This window comes from Juglans regia, chromosome 7 (assembly GCF_001411555.2).
Source record: "Juglans regia cultivar Chandler chromosome 7, Walnut 2.0, whole genome shotgun sequence".
Classification (NCBI taxonomy): Eukaryota; Viridiplantae; Streptophyta; class Magnoliopsida; order Fagales; family Juglandaceae; genus Juglans; species Juglans regia.
Genome location: NC_049907.1, coordinates 19961084 through 19978052, shown reverse-complemented (window position 1 = coordinate 19978052; position 16969 = coordinate 19961084). Strand labels below are relative to the sequence as shown.

Sequence of the window (16969 nt, the reverse complement as noted above, 5' to 3'; positions counted from 1 at the left end):
GGGGTTAAACATGGTATTTGTCCCGATGTGATACTAAGAGATGATATGATTATAATGTTTCAGTTTGGAAATGCCAATGGATTTTCTTTTTGGGAACAAGTTGTTTTTTTGAAAATTTCGCTCTAATGTTTTGTAACAAATTTGTTGTTTTTGCATTCTGAAAGTAAATGTCTTGTTCTGCATACCGAATTTTATAAATACTCATGTTTACATGCTAGTATATGCTCTCTGCTTGCTGAGTTGTTGATAACTCACATCTTTAATCTTCATAATATTTCAGATGACATTGATAGTTCAGCTGAGGACCAGTATTAGAGTTTATGGAGAAGATTAGCAGTGAATGGTTGTTGGGTATCTCGTGGTATTAGTGTTGATGTTGGAAGTTATTTATATTTCTTAAGTTTGCTTCAATGGATTTAGACGGTTTATGGAGACTTATGTTAATGTTTCATTATTTCTAGTTTGTTATTTGAGACATGAACAAGAGTTGAATTTTTATTTGGGATGTTGGATTGAAACTTGGATAGATGAGTTTATATGGTTTATTTAATTGAAATATTTACGTTTGATTTGAGGTTTGGAAAAATATATATTCTTGAATTTGGAAGTATTCTAGCCTTGTTAGAGTTGATTATCAGGTTATATGAGTTAACTCTCCAGACCCTCGGGGATGGAGCGTTACATATGGGCTACTCATTGAATCCCAAGTTAAAAATCTAGCCTATCATCTCTAGATTAACAAAATGTCTAAAAAGATTAAATTCAAATATCTTTAACTATTGCTCTAAACGAAAATTGCAGAATAAAAATATTGTAGTCTCAAAATCTGCTGAAGCCAAAAATGAAGAAGAAAATAAACAGACGAAGAAATAAATCCGGAAAAACAAGAGAGACAGCGCACGGCCAAAAAATTCCTTTTTATACTCTCTGGCCCTCTCTGCATTTTGCCCAGCCCCTTTTTGCGTTTTGAGCCTAAGCCTCGTTCTGCGTTTCAGGGTGCGTGAGTCTGTGGCCTTTTCATGTGTTTCGAGCCAGTCCCGCGTTTCACGTCTCCATTTCGTGCGTTTTGAGCTAGCCCAGCTTCCGCATTTCATCTCCTGGTCTGCCCGCGTGAGTGCATCTGCGTTTCCCTTCTGCAGTGCGCTCGTCTCCAGCTCTTGCAGTTCGTCTCTTGAGCCCAGGTTCCTTCTGCGCATTTCATCTTCAGCCCAGCACCAATTCCTCTCCAGCCCAGCGCTTGGCGTGAGTGGGTTTGCCCGTGTGAGCTGCTCGATCCAACCCAGGTTCTTGCAGGATGCGGATTCTTGCCATCACTCTACACAGCATCGAAGCCACGCAGCGTTGCACGTCTCCCTGGTCTGCGTTTTGCGTCCTGAAGGTCCTGCAGCAAGTTCTTCCCAGCCCAGCGTTTCCTGCCATGGTTTGAAGCCACTAGTGTTCTACGTGAGTTTCTAGAGCTTTTCTTTGGAGTTGTCGTGTCAGTTGGGTAATTCCAAGAATACCCACGTGTTTCAACATATTTTTTATAATGCCCTGCAATATAAATAAAATATGAAGAGTAAACTTTTAGAATATTAATTTTGGTGTGAACTAATTGCAATACAACTCTTTTCAAGTGCAAAATATCAAAATTTAATATTGAGTCAAGAACTAAGTGCTTCATTCATATTTTAATTAAACAAATCATTCACTTTGGCCGCTTAATCATGTGATTTTTGACACTTTATCATATGGCACTTGAATGAATGGGATGTTCTCAAATATGCCTTGCCTAACAACAACTGTGGCAGCCGAGTAATCCTCACTACACGTAATGCTGGTGTAGCCTCCAGTACCTCTTCTGGTGTGGAATCTGTAGGTAGGGTTTACAACTTGAAGCCCTTGTACCCAGTGGAATCTTGGGCTCTTTTCTGTAAGAAAACCTTTCAAGGGAATGCATGCCCTACTTATTTGAAGGATTGTTGTCAATATATAAGAAAACCTTTCAAGGGAATGCATGCCCTACTTATTTGAAGGATAGCTGTCAATATACTTTAAGAAAGTGTGAGGGACTGCCCCTTGCAATTGTAGCAATCAGTGGCGTTTTGGAATCGAAAGACACGCGTAGGATTGATGAGTGGGATATGGTTGGCCAAAGTCTTGGGGATGAGCTTTATAGCAATGACAAACTGCAGGATCTGAAAAAAATACTTTCGCTAAGTTTCAATGACTTGCCTTGCTACCTAAAAGATTGTTTCTTATACTTGAGTATCTTCCCAGAGGACTATTTGATTGAGCAAATGAGAGGCTGATTCGATTATGGATAGCGGAGGGATTAATAGAAGCCAAAGAAGGGAAAACACTGGAAGAAGTTGCAGCTGACTACCTCAACGAACTCTTGAATAGAGGTCTATTGCAAGTGGCATCCATAACCAGTGATGGAAGGGTCAAAAAGTATCGCGTCCATGACGAGCTGCGGGAGATAATTGTGTCAAAGTCTAGAGATTAGAACTTCACCTTCGTTGCTAAAGATCAGAACTTGATGTGGCCGGATAAGGTTCGACGCCTGTCTATACATAACACACTGCCAAACGTACAAGAAAACAGGTCTGTTTATCAACTCCGTTCTTTGTTCGTGTTTCGGATGGTAGAAAATCTGGACATACAAAACATGCTTCCTGGTGGTTTTAGGCAGCTAAATGTTTTAGATCTGCAAAAGTCACGTTTAAAAAGGTTTCTGATTGATGTTGACAACCTGATTTACTTGAAATATCTAAGCTTGAAGGGCACCAAGGTTACAACCATCCCAAGAATTATAGGGAAGCTTCAGTACCTAGAGACTTTGTGTAAGGCCCAGTTTCTTCATCAGTGGCTCGGATCAGTGCGTGTAAATGGCCCAGCCATTTTAATGTCTAGTGAGACCACCGAGCGGCGTCGTTTTGGGAGGTATGTTTATCTCTTCTGTTTTCCGTTTCTTTCTCCCTTCTCTTCCGCAGTTTCGGTTTCTCCCGCACGTCTCTCGCGCACGTCGCCTTCTTTTCTTTCGGTTTCTTCTTATTTCTTGTTGCTGCGTTAGTCTGTGGGTTCCGATTCTCTGCCAAGTTTCCTCAAGTTCGGTTTCCTTCTTGCGCAGCACTGGTTTCGGTTACTGCATTCCTCTGTTTTTCTCTCCTTTATGCTTTTCGGTCCTTCCTCTGCAAGTCAGCGAGCGATCCCTCCATTTTCGACTGGTAAGAGTTCCATCTTCATTCCTTTGATTTTCGGTTTCCCTTGCTGCAGTGTGCAGATTCTGTTTTTTATTTTTATTTTTGATGTTCCTCCTCTATACAGTTTGTTGTTGCCGTGAGTTTGGGTTTGCATTTCGTCGGTTCTTGAGTTTCCGTGACTTGTGATTTCTAGTTATTGGGCTTTCGATTCTCGGCTTCTTGTGTAACTAGTAAAACCATTACGGGAGAAATTCATTTTCGTTGGTAAGTTAGCCTCGTTCTTAGTCTCTTACGCACACACACACACTTCACTTCATATCAGTTTATTTTTCACTTCAATGAAATATTTGGAGGTGTATTGTGAGTTCTCGGACACTTTTTGTGAATTAACAAACACTTTGTGTTGGGATTGGCTTGGAATTGTGAATTGTTTTGGGTTGGTCGAGCAGTAAATCGAGTAATGTTTGGGTTTAGTAGGACCTATGGTGTTTTCAGTTTGGTATGTTACTATTACCGGGAGGTTATGGACCCCTTTGATCTATTATTATTGCATTAAAGTTTGTGTGAAGTTTGTAATGAGATTATTGAGAAGATTTGAGATTGATTTCATTTATAAAGTTTTTGGAGAATTTTTCTTTGGATGTGTTGGGAGACATGTTTATGAGTGACAAGTAGTAAATCTCCAAGCCACCCGGGTTTGGGGCGTTACATTTGGTATCAGAGACAGGTTTGAATTCTGCATACTATAAACCTTGGAGGTTTAGATTTCTGTGAGTTCATAGGAGGTAAAGATTTTAGAGTATAGATAGTGATTAAGAAGTCATTGTCAGATTAATTATGATAGTAAAGCGAACTATAGGATTGAATATTGTTGATGTGGAAAGTCTTAGAATTCGCAGGCTTTAGGAATAGCCATGAGGTGTGGTATTTCAGAGGTCTATGAACTAAGTTCATGTTGATTAAGGTTTAGTTTAATAACGGAGCCTTCTTAAGTAGTTATATGGGTTTAAGTATTAGTTTTTTTGAAATTGACTATTACTACGGTTATATGTACTTTTCTATTCTCCGTTATGAGTATTCTTATAGTTTTGAATTATAATATATACGTTTTGTTTTTACAAATACCACTAAATTTTCTATGTTCTTATAAACTCTATTTTGAAGCGTTGATTAAAAATTCAAGTTATTTTGTCAGGATGCCACCTCGTCGTAGAGAACGAAGCATGTCGGATCTGAATGTGAACGAGAACGAAAGGGAAGCAAACCCGAGTGCTTCCGACGTTTTACGAGCAGCTGCACATCAATTAATTGATGACCTTGTGCAGAATCCCGCGGGTCGCCAGCGTAATTTCAATGAAGGGGGTTGTACTGTTGAGCAATTCAATCGAATGCACCCACCTTTATTTGATGGGAGAGGCGATCCAACTTTGGCAGAGGATTGGATTCAGGACATTGAGGAGATTTTGCGAGTCCTAACCTGTACTGAGGAGCAAAATGTGGCATACGCCACATTCAAGCTTACTGGGGAAGCGAAGAGGTGGTGGATCTCTGAAAGGACCATCAGAGAAGCAGAGGGGACAGAGATAATCAGTTGGCTGCACTTCAAGCAGATCTTTCTGGAGTGCTTCTTCCCTAGCTCATTTCGTGAGGACAAGGCTATGGAATTTGCCACCTTGGTTCAGGGAACTATGACGGTACATCAGTATGCTGCTAGGTTTACTGAGTTATCCCGTTTTGCCACTTATTTGATTCCCGATGAGGAAAAGAAGGCACGCAAATTTGAGCAAGGACTGAATGAGAAACTGTATGTGCGTGTGGTGGGTTTCCAGATTCGGAACTTCTCAGAGTTGGTGAATAAAGCAACAGTTTTTGAAAGAACCCTTCAAAGAAGTGCTGCGTTGCATGAGCAGAGGAAGAGGACTACTCCTACTGGGTACCAGTCTGGCATGGACCAGGGACCATGGAAAAGGAGGAGTGAAGGTAGTAGTTCAGGAAAAAGGCCGGTTCCGAGTAATCAGCAGCCCTACCAGTGTAGGACATGCAATCAAGTGCACTCCGGAGAGTGTAGAAAAGGGGCGGGATTGTGTTCGTTGTGGCAAATCAGGACACTACATCAGGGATTGCCCAATGCAAAATAGGAGCAACCAGACGTTCATACCGCCACCTCAGAGGAATGAAGTATCAGCCCGGGGCAGCAATCAACGTCCTACTGCGCCTGCTCGAGTTTTTGCACTGACACCTGGAGAGGTTGAGGGTAGGAATGACGTGATCACTGGTACGACTCTTTTGTTTTGCTTTAAGGATTTATAATTTCTATTATTTTCTTTTTCTTTGATTGGTTCTGGTTAAGACTTTGAATATTCTTGGTTCATGGATGAGTTTGCATGTGATCACAGGTACTCTTTCTTTGTTTTCTAATAATGCTATTGTGTTATTTGACTCGGGAGCGACACATTCTTTTGTTTCCACGGTGTACTCTAAATTTTGCACTTTAGATGCTGAAAGGTTGAGGAACAAGTTAGTGGTTGCGACCCCAACAGGGAATTCTGTAGTCTGTAGTGAGATGTTACCTGGATGCCCTCTTTCTATAGAGGGAAGACTGATGCCAGCAGATTTAATAGTTTTCCACATGGTTGGGTTTGATGTGATTTTGGGTATGGATTGGCTGGCTTCCTACCACGCCAGTATTGATTGTGCTAAAAAGGAAGTGGTGTTCAGGCCCCCTAATGAATGTGAATTTCGGTTCACAGGGTCGAAAGTGAGGTTGGCTCCACCCATCATTTCTGCCATTCAGGTAGGAAAACTGTTGCGTGATGGTTGTCAGGGATTCTTAGCCTGTGTGGTTGAAGCACCAACAGAAGAGTTGAAGTTGGAACAGATACCTATTGTGAGAGATTATCCAGAGGTCTTCCCTGAAGACTTATCGGGACTTCCACCCGAGCGGGAGGTAGAGTTTTCTATTGAGTTAATTCCAGGCACGGCACCTCTTTCGAAAGCACCTTATCGCATGGCACCGTCTGAATTAGCGGAACTCAAAGAGCAGTTGCAAGATTTGTTAGACAAGGGTTTCATCAGACCCAGTGTTTCACCTTGGGGAGCTCCAGTTCTTTTTGTGAAGAAGAAGGATGGATCGATGAGAATGCGTATCGATTATAGGGAACTTAATCGGGTGACCATAAAGAATAAGTACCCGCTACCCCGTATAGAAGATTTGTTTGATCAGCTTCAGGGTGCTCAAGTATTTTCGAAGATTGATCTTCGATCGGGTTACCACCAGTTGAAGATCAGAGCTGAAGACGTGGCTAAGACGGCGTTCAGGACCCGTTATGGCCATTATGAGTTTTTGGTCATGCCTTTTGGCTTGACTAACGCCCCAGCAGTATTTATGGACTTGATGAACAGGGTGTTCCATGAGTTTTTGGATAAGTTTGTGGTTGTCTTTATTGATGATATACTGATTTACTCCAAAAGCGAGACCGAGCATGAAGAACATTTGAAGTTGGTACTTGGGACACTCAGAGACAAGCAGCTGTTTGCTAAGTTGAAGAAGTGTGAATTTTGGCTTGATTCAATCACGTTTCTGGGGCATGTAGTTTCGAAGGATGGTATTTCAGTAGACCCAGGAAAAGTGGAAGCAGTGGTTAATTGGTCGGCACCGAAGAATGTTCATGAGGTTAGAAGCTTCTTGGGATTGGCGGGGTATTACCGTCGATTCATTGATGGGTTTTCCAAGATAGCAGTTCCTCTCACTGCACTCACCAGGAAAAATAATAAGTTTGAATGGACAGCAAAGTGTGAAGAAAGCTTCCAAGAGTTGAAACAGAGATTAGTGACAGCTCCAGTGTTAACAGTTCCCACAGCTAGAGGCGGATTTGTTGTTTATAGCGATGCTTCTAGGCTTGGTTTGGGGTGTGTACTGATGCAACATGGGAAGGTTATAGCTTATGCTTCACGCCAATTGAAAGTGTATGAACAGAATTATCCCACTCATGATCTAGAACTCGCGGCAGTTATTTTTGCACTTAAGCTTTGGAGACATTACTTGTATGGGGAAAAGTGTGAAATTTATACGGATCACAAGAGTTTGAAGTATTTCTTTACCCAAAAAGAATTAAACATGAGGCAAAGGAGGTGGCTTGAGTTGATCAAGGATTATGATTGCACCATTAATTATCACCCAGGCAAAGCTAATGTTGTAGCCGACGCTCTAAGTAGGAAGTCAGTGGGATCGACAGTTGCAGCTATTACCACTCAGCATAGGTTGCTAATGGATTTAGAAAGAGCCGGTATCGAAGTCATTGCTAGTGATACAAATGCTTTCATGGCCAGTTTAGTGGTTCAACCTGATTTGATAGATAGAATCAAAGCTGCTCAGAAAGTGGACTCAGGGTTGGTGAAGTTAATGAAAGGGATCGGAAATGGGGACAAAACTGATTTTTGTATTTCCAAGGATGGAGTTTTGAGGTTTAGGGGTAGAGTATGCATACCTGCTGATGATGAACTAAAAAGGTTAATTCTTGAAGAGGCACACCGTTCTTTGTACACTGTTCACCTAGGGAGTGCCAAGATGTATCGGGATTTGAGAGAGTCCTTTTGGTGGAATGGCATGAAAAGAGAAATTGCTAAATTTGTAGAACAATGCCTGACTTGCCAACAAGTGAAGGCGGAACACCAGAGACCTGCAGGATTATTACAGCCACTTCAGATTCCAGAGTGGAAATGGGAACATATCTCCATGGATTTCGTGACAGGTCTACCAAGGACCGTAAGCGGGCAAGATGCTATATGGGTGATTGTGGATCGCTTAACGAAGACCGCCCATTTTGTGCCCATTAAAGTTTCTTATAAACTAGAGAAGCTAGTTGAACTGTATGTGCGGGAGATAGTGAGGTTGCATGGAGTGCCGGTATCCATTGTGTCGGATAGAGATCCTCGTTTTACCTCTAAGTTCTGGCGAAGCTTACAAGAGGCAATGGGTACTCAGTTAAGTTTCAGTACTGCTTTTCACCCTCAGACAGATGGACAATCAGAAAGAACTATTCAGATTTTAGAAGACATGTTGAGGGCTTGCTTGATGGACTTCAAGGGATCTTGGATGCAATATTTACCATTGGTTGAGTTTGCATATAACAATAGCTTCCAGGCTAGCATTGGGATGGCACCTTATGAGGTTTTGTATGGCAGGAGATGTAGGTCTCCTTTGTATTGGGATGAAGTAGGTGAAAGAAAACTTCTAGGGCCAGAGATTATTCAGCAGACCACAGAAAAGATAGATATCATTCGGGCTAGAATGAAAGCAGCTCAAAGCCGACAGAAGAGCTATGCAGATAAACGCCGCCGTCAGTTAGAGTTTGCGATGGGAGATAAGGTATTCGTGAGAATTTCACCAATGAAAGGAGTTATGAGATTCGGAAAGAAAGGTAAGTTGAGTCCTAGATACATTGGGCCGTTTGAGATTTTTGATCGGATTGGACCGGTGGCGTACAGGGTGGCTCTACCACCGGCGTTCTCGGGAGTGCATAATGTGTTCCATGTATCCATGTTGAGGAAGTATATACATGACCCCACTCACATCATAGATCATGAACCCTTGCAGATTCAAGAGGACCTGACCTACACTGAGGAACCATTGCGGATTCTGGACAGGAAAGAGCAAGTGTTGCGGAATCGAACTATTTCTTTGGTTAAAGTATTGTGGAATAATCATGCTATCAATGAAGCATCATGGGAATTCGAGGAAGATATGCGAGTCAAGTATCCTCACTTGTTCGAAGAGAATTATTATAGCTTGTAGCGAATTCCGAGGACGGAATTCTTGTAAGGGGAGGAGGATGTAAGGCCCAGTTTCTTCATCAGTGGCCCGGATCAGTGCGTGTAAATGGCCCAGCCATTTTAATGTCTAGTGAGACCACCGAGCGGCGTCGTTTTGGGAGGTATGTTTGTGACGCCCCCAAATTCCGCTTGGGATCGGACGGACATTTGAAGCGTCGAGACATGCAACACAAGGTTACCTGCCCCCGTTCATGACATATAAGATGCAATATTCCTAACATGCATCTAGCATTATGCAATATTCGCAGCGGATAATTTTTTTTTTTTTCTTCAGCAATACTATGCACCAAACTGAAATATCCCAAATACTTAAAACATTCTTCATACATAATGACATACTCAAAAACTGATATCACAACACTAGTCCGAAATGGTTGTGATCAAAAGAGTGATGGAGATTGAACTCCACAAATACAAGTAGTAATCTGAGGTAACTACTGTACGAACACCTACATCGCATCGTCGCTTAGGTGACCGTTTCCAGTTGGTCGATTCCCGATTCTCCTTCAGATCCTGTAAAAGATCTACCATTCGGGGGAATGGTAGTTGGGACTACCACAGTGAGATTTGATTACAAATCTCAGCAAGTTAACAGGAAACTTCCACACAGGTTAATGATGCATGCATGGCAGTAAAAGCATGAATGCATAATCAAATCATAAGTAATCATAGCATAACTTGACATACAACATAACATAACTGGCATAACTTAAACTGAAACTGAAGCTTAGCATGAACGTGACTTGAAACATAACATGAATGTGAGCTTGGAACATAACATGGACTTGAAACATAGCATGAACGTGAACATGCATAATTTGAACTTGAACTTGAGCATGACATAACATAAATGTGAACTTGGAACATAACGTAAACGTGAACATAACATAACATGAACTTGGAACATAACGTGAACGTGAACATAACATAACATGAACTTGAAACATATTCTTGTCTCATGGGATTACCATGATTGCATGAACGTAAACTTGAACGTAACATAACGTGAAACATGACTTGAACTTGGAATCTTATTCAATAGTCTTAATCATTAACATGACCATATGGGTGCTACACAGGTCCCCTTGAGCCGTGTGTCCCTGCCGATTACCGCATCACATCACAGGTTTCTATACCAGCTGTGAGTGCGTTAATACGTACTCCACAGTTGTTGTGGCCCCACGTATTCTACGTGTCACAATTGCTGTGTCTCACGTAGTGTATGCTCCACAGTTGTTGTGGCCCCATACTTCATGCTCCACAGTTGTTGTGGCCCCATGACTTATCTGTTTGTGCCACACTTGCTGTGGACACACGTAACATAATGTGTGGCACCATCGGCGTTAGTGCCTGGCGCGCTCCGGTGACCAGCTAATTAGGCCCCATTCGCAACCTGTTGACTGTACTTCGTCAACCCAGGAATTTCACACCTATTTAGACACTCCAGCGTGAACAAAGGAGTTCCACTAGGATATTACCCCATCCTAGCGCTTAGGGTCGTGATTGACATGAATGACTTAACTGGCAGACATGACATTTCGTAACGTGACGTAACATGAACGTGACATAAAAGACAGAAATCTTGACGTAACATAACGTGACATGAACGTAGGACGACAGACATGACATACTTCGAGACATAAATGTAACAGAGAACATTTCATAACATGTCATACATGTAACATGCAACATTTCGTAACATGGCATACCATATAACAGACAACATTTCTTAACATGGCGTAACATGTGACAATGAATATTACATGACAAGAAATACATGTAACAGATGGCATACTTAACTTAACATGACATACTTGCAATGTATAGCATGTATAGCAATACGTGACAGAATATCTTGTGTAACAGATGAATAATTCATGACAGAATAAATTCTGTGTAACAGATAAATATGAAATGACTTGGCATGGCACATATGATAACATGCATACATACAATTTAGTTCCCTTACTTATCACACATACACATTAAATTGATAGTAAGTTAAAAGCTAACTTACCTCGATCTTCGCGCTTCGAGACAAAACTCAAGTGCGATCACGGGAAACTGAAAGTAGTGATTTCTAAAAATTAGAACTTAATCACTGACAATTAGGAATATGGAAAAAATATCAACTTAGAGTAAAATTACCATTTTACCCTCTACATGTGGGAAAATGACCATTTTACCCCTAACATAAGGATTTTGCATCCTAACTCCATAAATCACCAAAATTTACATACCTTATGTAAATTTTGTCCTAAGCTCAAAAATCAATTCAGAAAAATTTAAAACTTAACACAACCATCAAAACTCTATATGGCCGAAGCTTACAAGGCTATTTCCTTTGCTTTTTGTTGTAATTCTTTCAAATCTCGAAAGTCATGATTAAACCAAAATTTTTCTTCTACCACACTCATAACGTATTCTTAAGAACAATCATGTTTTGAATCATGAACAAAAGTCATCAAAATCACTAAAACCATACTTGAACTTTTTGGTTTCTCTTCTAAGTTCAAAACAGAATTTTGTTTCTAACTTGTTTTGATCAACCTCTTGATCCATGACTTATAAAGAAGTGATCTTCAAACCAAAACATCACATGATTCAAAAAGGTGTCCTAAAACAGATCCAAGCTTCAAACTCAAGATCACATGGGTAAACATCAACCAAAACATAAATTTAGCCAAGAACATCATCACTTTGGCCTAACCGAATATCTCCTTGCATAAAATTTCATATGTTCGAAACTAACTTCAAATATCTTCAAAATAACATTCTAACATGTATATAAGATGCTTAGGATCTTCCAATAAAAATATCAAAGCCATTGGAATAAGATTAAACCATAAAAGATTTAAACTTTCTCAAAACAGAAACTGTTTTTCCTCTTCCAGTTTCTAAGTTTCTAGACCTAAGAAAATATTTCACCAAAACTTTTAATCATGCAACAAATCCTCAACCAATAATCATATACACATGTTAACAGTACTCCATAAAAATTTCGGACCAAGATCTATTCATTAGCTTGGTCAAAAACTCCAAAATATAACACACTCTCCAGTTTATCGCCCAGAATAACCTTTCTGGGGTCTAAACAACTTTTTACCAATCAAATGATCTCCAAATGGAACAAATAAGATATCCACGTAAACTAGACTCCAAAAGAAACAACTTTCATGAGGCAACGTTGCGAGGAAACACTTACAAAAGCTTCGAAACAGGCATTCAAAAGAGGTACGAAAAACTGTCCGAGAGTGTCTTTTGTGTTCTATGAAGGAAAAGTGTAAAGGAGAGCTGCTTTTCGTGGGAAGTGGACTGAAGAGCTTCTTACACAAGCTATGTAAAGTGATAGGACTGAATGAATGGTTGAGTGTTGGCCTTTTCTTCTCATAAAAATCAGACCAAGATCTTTTCTCAAGGTGGAGTGTGAGAGTGAAAGAGTGAGGTGGCCCTTTTGCTTTGTCTTTCTAGAACCTTCTAGGACCTTCTTGTACAGATCTGGCCAGCCAAGTGGGGGTACAAAACTTAGCCATGAAGCAATCCTATGGTGACCAAATTCGTGGGCCTTAGAGGGCCTAAACCGAATGGGCCTAAAATTTGGGGTTTAAAGAGGGTTTGGGTTGCTATCAAGCCCAAATCCAATATCACTTGGTCCAATCAATTTTTCAAGGTTAACAAGGTTGGATAATGATGTTCTAACACAAATTTGAAGGATAATAGCATGTGGAAGTGATTTAATCAAGTGATTAAACACAATACTAGAAATCGGATTAGAAAGGGTTTAGAGGCCAACTTTAGGGTTTTGGGGAAACCGTTTAGGGTTTCGATTTCAACAAAGCTTTTGGGCTTTCAATTGGATTCCCACCATTTAGGGTTTCACTAGGATTGAAAACCTCTTTGGTCTGGCACAATTTGGTTGAGCAGATGAAACAAGGTTTTGCTTAAGTGGCATGATCTCACACCTTGATTCCTTCAAATCCAACAAACATTCCTCATGGTGCCAAGTGTCTAATATTATTCACTAAGTGTGGCTAAGATCTTGCCAAGTGTCCAAATAAAACTTCTCTAATCCAATTTGGACATTCCACACTGTGATTTCGAAACACTGCAATTGGTGCGCTTACCGAGGTTACTATTCACTTCGAAAAAGTGAATCATAAACTTAACACTAAAAATTCCTAAATATTCATATTAACCTACAGTGAAAATATTATACCGAAATTCAACCTCGAAGTGCCCCTAAAAATAATTTCACAATTCTCAACAGACGTTTCGTCCGGAATTATGAAAATAGGCTATTGTGCCATAAAATCCTAAATAATCCACCGAGTCTAATGGCGTAGACCATAATGCATTCTGACACTTCTAACCACCTCAAATAAATAAAACTCATATTTCTAGCAGCATAGTGAGTGATAACACTGACTATGTTGACAGACTAAAACCTATGCAATAGGTCGATTCGTAAAAACTTATGGGGTTTTCACGAGAGTCCTAAAGTCAAAAGAAATTCCGCCAATGAATTTCTAGCGGGCTGTTACAATGTTTATCTCCTCTGTTTTCCGTTTCTTTCTCCCTTCTCTTCCGCAGTTTCGGTTTCTCCCGCACGTCTCTGCGCACGTCGCCTTCTTTTCTTTCGGTTTCTTCTTATTTCTTGTTGCTGCGTTAGTCTGTGGGTTCTGATTCTCTGCCCAAGTTTCCTCAAGTTCGGTTTCCTTCTTGCGCAGCACTGGTTTCGGTTACTGCATTCCTCTGTTTTTCTCTCCTTTATGCTTTTCGGTCCTTCCTCTGCAAGTCAGCGAGCGATCCCTCCATTTTCGACTGGTAAGAGTTCTATCTTCATTCCTTTGATTTTCGGTTTCCCTTGCTGCAGTGTGCAGATTCTGTTTTTTATTTTTATTTTTGATGTTCCTCCTCTATACAGTTTGTTGTTGCCGTGAGTTTGGGTTTGCATTTCGTCGGTTCTTGAGTTTCCGTGACTTGTGATTTCTAGTTATTGGGCTTTCGATTCTCGGCTTCTTGTGTAACTAGTAAAACCATTACGGGAAAAATTCATTTTCGTTGGTAAGTTAGCCTCGTTCTTAGTCTCTTACGCACACACACACACTTCACTTCATGTCAGTTTATTTTTCACTTCAATGAAATATTTGGAGGTGTATTGTGAGTTCTCGGACACTTTTTGTGAATTAACAAACACTTTGTGTTGGGATTGGCTTGGAATTGTGAATTGTTTTGGGTTGGTCGAGCAGTAAATCGAGTAATGTTTGGGTTTAGCAGGACCTATGGTGTTTTCAGTTTGGTATGTTACTATTACCGGGAGGTTATGGACCCCTTTGATCTATTATTATTGCATTAAAGTTTGTGTGAAGTTTGTAATGAGATTATTGAGAAGATTTGAGATTGATTTCATTTATAAAGTTTTTGGAGAATTTTTCTTTGGATGTGTTGGGAGACATGTTTATGAGTGACAAGTAGTAAATCTCCAAGCCACCCGGGTTTGGGGCGTTACACTTTGGATCTTAAACATTCCCGCATCACTGAACTGCCTGTTGAGATCTTGAAGCTCCATCGACTTCGACATCTCCTTGTATATCATTACAAAGTTGAGTCTTATGAATATTTTCACTCTCGATATGGTTTTAAGGTCCAACGAAATATAGGAGCTCTACGATACCTGCAGAAGCTCTGTTTCCTAGAAGCAAACCAAGGTGGTGGCGCTATAGTACTGGTGGAGCTAGGGAAACTGTACCAACTAAGGAGGTTAGGCATTTTAAAGCTGAGAAAAGAAGATGGGAAATCTCTATGTTCATCCCTAAAAAAACTGACCAACCTTCGTGTGTTGTCTCTAACTTCAATAGTGGAGGAAGAGATTCTTGATTTGCAGCACCTTTCTTCTCCGCTTCCATTGATCCAGCGGGTGTATTTGAGAGGACGTTTGGAGACATTACCTCCATGGATACCATCATTGCATGGCCTTGTTAGATTGCTTCTGAAATGGAGTAGATTGAAGGAAGAACCACTCATGCTCCTTCAAAAATTGCCCAATCTTGTACACCTGGAATTATTGCTGGTTTACGAGGGCGACACTTTGTATTTCAGGAAGGGTGGGTTCAACAAGCTTAAGGTTTTAGGCCTCGAGCAATTCAGTGAACTTAGATGCGTGCAAGTGGAGGTGGGAGCAATGCCTTGTGTTGAAAAGCTAATTATCCTGCGTTGTGAATTGCTGAAGAAGGTGCCAGTAGGCATTGAATATCTGACCAAGTTGAAAGTGCTCGAATTTTTCGAAATGCCCGAAGAGTTTATCAAGAGGCTTCGGCCAGATGAAATGGATAGTGATTATTGGAAGGTAGCCATCCCAGAAATCTATTGTACCTGCTGCAGAGAAGGTGGATGGGAGGTCAATACTATTAACCATAATGTGCAAACACTACTTTCCATTGAGTCAAACCGAAGTTACATGTCCGAGATTACTGTGCCTATGTAATACTGTGCCTATGTCCGAGATTACTGCACCTATGTCCCAGATTACTGCACCTGATGAAGATTCAAATTGCAAAGATCTTGATAACTGTTATTTAGGCACCTCCGGGCCTTGTTATGCTTGGGTAGGTGCTCCAGTGGAGATTCCATGTGATTGAGCTGAATTATTACATATTTTATATATTTAGAATCAATATATTTATTTATTTTATTATATTATTATTAGTTTAGATGAATAAATAATTAAGATGAATAAATTCGAGTTGTGATTTAAATTAATTAATAGTATAATTTATGTTTAATTTTATAACTTGTGATTTAATTAGATAATATTCATCCACATGCACAATATATTTTTTATATTCTATTATTTTTTTTACTTTATTTTTTTTCTAATTTCTATTGATTTTATGGTTCAAGAAATGAAAAGGTATGAAAAATAAAAAGCACCAAAAGAAATGGAGGGCGTAAAAAAAAAAAAAAATAGCAAGAAAAGTAAAAAAGGCACCAAAAGGTAAGTCAAAGAGAACCAACATTTTTACATGAGTAGTGACATGCACACAACAAATTTTACAATATATTTTACAAAACATGTTATAAAATAAGAGTATTTTTGTAAAATGATGTTAGTTTTATAAGGTGTTTTATAAAAATATCTCTCATTTTAAAATATTATTGTGTAAAATGTTGTGTGTTTATCATTTTTCTTTTTACATATCTGAGTATTTGAACTTTGGACGGAAGAAACACATAGAGGGCTTTTGGGTTTATTGTTCACGTACGCTGAAAGGACTTTTTTCGTTTGGAGACTAGAAATGAACGCAACAAGCACAAATAAAAAGGAAACTTTTTGGCTGGGAAAAAACACATATTTTAGGAAATGCCGCACGCATTTGAAGAGCTCCTCCAAGGGTCCAACTGCCACAGCCAACCTTCCTCCTCCACTGCTGCCATCCATCTCCATCCATTTGGCTTACTCTTTTTACACTCTACTATTTATTTAATTTTAGTTTAATTTTTATGGAGTATTTTTTAGATTTTTGGCTTAAAAGTTTGGGAAATTTATTTGCTATTTATTTTACTTAATATCATTATTTTTCTTGCTCTTTTAAGCTTTTATTTAACAGTGATTACAATTACTATGGATTGATTTTGAAAATTTGTGATTTGAATATAAGGATGAACTCTAAAATCTTGATTTTGGGACTTTTCAATTCTAAGTTCGTATTTTGTCAATTACTTTCTAATTTAGTTTAATTTTTAGCTTAGTTTTATTAATCTCTTGGTTCCATTGCATATTTGATTGATTAAAGCTTAATTAGGACTTAATTAATTTTGATTTTATTAATTAATTTTCTGATTAATTGAGATTGTTTAGCTTACTTGATTCCTTGATTGTTAATTTCAATTTGTTAGTCTCTTACATTTCATTTCGACACTAAAAAAAATCTAAAAAATATGAATTTAGTCCA

At 39.4% G+C, this 16969-nt stretch overlaps 1 pseudogene; it reads left to right on the top strand.

Moving 5' to 3' along the window:
* Positions 1–15501, top strand: part of LOC108979863 — a 31939-nt pseudogene extending 16438 nt beyond the window's left edge.
* The last annotated feature ends 1468 nt before the right edge of the window (positions 15502–16969 follow it).